The sequence below is a fragment of the Chinchilla lanigera genome, unplaced genomic scaffold (genome assembly GCF_000276665.1).
Source record: "Chinchilla lanigera isolate Chin_1 unplaced genomic scaffold, ChiLan1.0 scaffold00009, whole genome shotgun sequence".
NCBI classification, from domain to species: Eukaryota; Metazoa; Chordata; class Mammalia; order Rodentia; family Chinchillidae; genus Chinchilla; species Chinchilla lanigera.
The window spans coordinates 4,991,227-4,995,079 of NW_004955410.1; the positions used below are offsets into that span (position 1 = coordinate 4,991,227).

Below are 3,853 nucleotides of genomic sequence, written 5' to 3' on the forward strand. Positions count from 1 at the left end.
TTGTTCCTTACTTGGCTTCCTCTGGGTTGTGTTTGCTGTACTCACCCTGGAGGGGTGAAGTAATGTCTCACCTCCAAACCCAAAGGAAAGGAGCGTTTGCTTGTGGTGAATTCTTGCAAAGTGCTGAATTCTTGCAACTGTGTTCCTCACCTGTGATAGAAAGCCACGAACATAACACCCACCAGCGCTGCACTGGATCCCCCAGTGAGACACAGGTTAAGAGGAACTGACGGCAAAGAAGCCAGATGCATGCTTTCCACCGCACAGGAAGGAGCAAAGGCCTTTTTACTGAACTGTGAGTACCAAGGACTTTGTCCCTGGTCCAGGACTCTTGCGTCTTCTGCCAAATCCATGACACAGTGTAGGACAGTGTATTAGCTCATGGTAGGGCAAGTTCAAAACCAGAGCACAATAGTAGAGTGTTATTTTAGTAAGTTTTTAGCACTTTCCAAAGTTTGATTACTCTGAGGAGTATTTACAGGGCTGTTAATTTTAGTTGACAAAAGAGAAACCTGAGTTATTAGACAATTAGCGCATAGTTGTTATGACCCACCCAGGTTCCATGGTTTAGACTTACAATGTCCTGCAGAAGTCTCACGTATGCAGAGATGGGTGTTCAGAAGGTGAGCAGGTTGCTGTTCTCATCGGTGGACTCATCCACTGATGAGCCCCTGGCCGACTGTGTTGTTCGGAGGCAGGGAAGGCTGGTGGTCGCAGGGAGTACGACCTGGAAGGTGTGTTCCTGTCCCTGGCTCCTCGTCTCTCAACTGGCCATGGACTACACTCACTGAAACACAAGCGAAGTACACCTCTTCTCCTTGAATCTATGAGTATCAGCTACTTTGTCCCAGTAGTGGGAAATTGACTGATTACCAAATTATAATGCCTTAAACATTTGAATACTTATTATATTTCAGTTAATGTTGAAGCACTTTTTTATATGTATTAACTTATTTAATCTTCTAAGTGTTTAATTATGGAGGTAATATACCCTAAATTTTAGATGAGGAAACTAAGACACAGGAGTTAATGAAGCTCCCAAAGTCACATGGGAAGTAGAGTTCCTGGAATTCAAACCTAGGCTGGGAAACCAAATATCTATCCACCTCACAAAGGAAAAGGAAACATAACTAAAATTCTTCAGATTTATCCACTAAAGAGACAAGTACAATTACAGCCCACCCTACACTTTTATCACTAAAGTTGTTGGACAAGCTACAAGTGTTGGTTGTGTGTTGACTCATTTACTGCCATAGAGCCTATATGGCTTCCAGAGCCTAAAATATTTTCTACCTGGTCCTTCACAAGAAGTTTATTGCTTGCTGTCTCAGTGGATCATGCACATGTTATGAGTGATAAATACCATATTCAGCATGTATATAAAACAAGTCAAAACTCAAATGTAGCTTTAGTACTTGGAAGTGACCCCTACTGCTAATATTCACTGAACTGTGAGAGTTGTGTTTATAAACATTTCTATCCTATAGCAGTGGGTTCAAATTGTTGGCCATAAATGTTTTTCTGATTCATAGTGACATTCCTCAAAGCCACACAAGAAGCTGCCCGTTTCACAGTGACCTCACAGACATTTCCTTTCCTGCAGGACCTCAAGCCCATCTATGTCTTTTTTCTGGCAACTCAATCTTCGCAGCCGAATGATTTCACAGAGCTACTAGGAAATGGTCACTCAGGTAAATATACTTGCCAGTTAGGCCTCCTGTGTGTGTGAGATTTATAATGTATTTAGCAAGCCTATGGAATATTTTCTTTGTACTTTGCATGTTGTTACTTTAGACACACTTGTCAGACTCAGGATAAGAACCATAGTGTGTCCTCCACTTTTAATGGAGAGCCTCCTTAGGATCAGCTTTCTCCAGGTCACGGGTCCCAGGATGCCATTTTGTTGAGTTCAGTGCACTTTGGAGTGTGGTTTCTGTTGCTTTTTAGCTGTGGTTAGTAGGTTCTGACACATAGAATAATGTCTTCTGCCCCAAGGGTCCTGCTTTCTCTGTGGGTCTCTCAGAAGTGAGGTCCGTTTGGTAGTTGAGGTGATGCTACTGTAGACAGCAGCGTCTACAGTGGGGTCACTTTCTGTTGACCTCTCCAGTCTTGTCAGTATGTGGCAGTTGACAGGGTCTGGAAGCAGCCCACCGTGTGATTCCTCCTAGCTGCAGCACCCACAGTGTTTGCACTGCCTCTTTGTGCAGATGCTAAGTGATGGGTGCTCAGGGGCAGGTCTTTGAGCCCCTGCTACCTCGCCTACTGGAGGGCTGGGCACCGGCAGGGGACTTTTGCCTCTTCTACTCTCTAAGCTGGGGCATTCACTGAGGCATAGGTAGGGTGGGAAGGGGGAGCTAGGTGCTGCTTCTCCTAGCTGCACTGGGACCATGGCACAGCAGCTGAGCTCTGATCCAGTGTGTATGGAGTGCTGAGCTCCATTTCCGCACCACACAGAAACAATCACAGCCAGGACAGAGACAGGCAAACCAGATACGGGAATAAAGTCGAAACCAAGTCACACGACAACATGGGACCCATCAGCCATAGCCGGAATGGTATGAAAAATAATACAGAATAAACAGAAAAGTTGAAAGACAACTCCAGTAGCTGAGAAAACAAAAGCAAGAATTGAGACTTTGTTACACTGAAACTTTCTGCACATTACAGAAGGTAGTTGTTAGAGCAGGGATAATCTAAGAAGGGGAGAAAATCTTTGGCATGTACTCATACTGACAACATCTAAGATATAGGGAGAACTCAAAAAATATGAGACCAAAACAGCAACAATACGATCAACACAAGAACAAATCAACTGGACAAATAGGTTCCTCTCAAAAGAAAATGTACAGATGGCCAAGAAGTAACATGAAATTACATCTTTAGTCATCATGGAAATGCAAACGAATGTACGTTGGGATCCCACTTCACCCCAGTCAGAACAGCTATTAAGAAATCAAAACACAGCAGATGTGGGGAGAATCACCCCAGAGGCTGTCAGTGCAGGAGAGCTCTGAGGAGCTGCAGTGCGTGCACAACGGAGCCCGCGCGCAGCCGTGGAGAGAGCGTCATTTGCGTGGTGGTAGTTGGTGCGGGGAGGTGGGCGGTATGGAGACCACGTTCAGGGAAAGAAGCTGGTTTCAGAAAGACACATGTGGCCCATTTTCTCACGTATGAGGATCCTGGGGCAAGAAAGGGGCACAGGAAAGGAGGATGCGGCCTGTGAGGGAAGGAGAGTGGATCTGGGGAGAGAAGGGAGAGAGTGTTTAGGGAGGGTGGATGCAATGGAAGCTCCACATGCATGTATGGAAATGTTGTAATTAAATACTTTAATTTGTGTAACAATTTCTAGTATTTTATTATAAAAATGTGACACACAGAAAGACAAGCAAAATGGACAAAAATATCCACCAAAAGTTGCCTCGATATATTAGTGTCCTTCCGATACCAGCAGGCACTATCCCCAAGGTCTTAGAACAAAGGTCCTAAAATACCTCCAAGAGCAATGTATGATTATCAGTAACAGTGTGTTAATCAATTTATAATCCACAGTGAGCAGCTAAGGCGAAGGTTTCCAAGCAGGACAGTGTGCAAAGAGGGTGGAATGAGCCTGGGCTGATGCTGGGGTACGTAACAGCCCCCTGTCCTCTCTCTCGCTAGGGCATTGAGCATGCTGAGACCAGAGTTTCAGTTTGAGGAAGGGAAACCAAAATACAGAAAGTGCCTGGCACCAGCGTCTGCTCTTGCACTGGAGAGACGGAGACACACAGCTGGAGCCTGTGGTGCTGCCGTAGTTGCTTGTGTTTGGTGCGGGTTACCATCAGCAGAGGAGTGGGCTCTGGGTCTCACACACGAA

General features: G+C 45.3%; 1 long non-coding RNA gene across 1 annotated transcript; it reads left to right on the forward strand.

Moving 5' to 3' along the window:
- Positions 1-226: 226 nt before the first annotated feature.
- LOC106147771 lies at positions 227-3,612 on the forward strand. The gene is made up of 3 exons (XR_001232722.1): positions 227-295; positions 1,604-1,691; positions 3,550-3,612. It is a non-coding gene; the product is annotated as an uncharacterized LOC106147771 (long non-coding RNA).
- Positions 3,613-3,853: the final 241 nt, after the last annotated feature.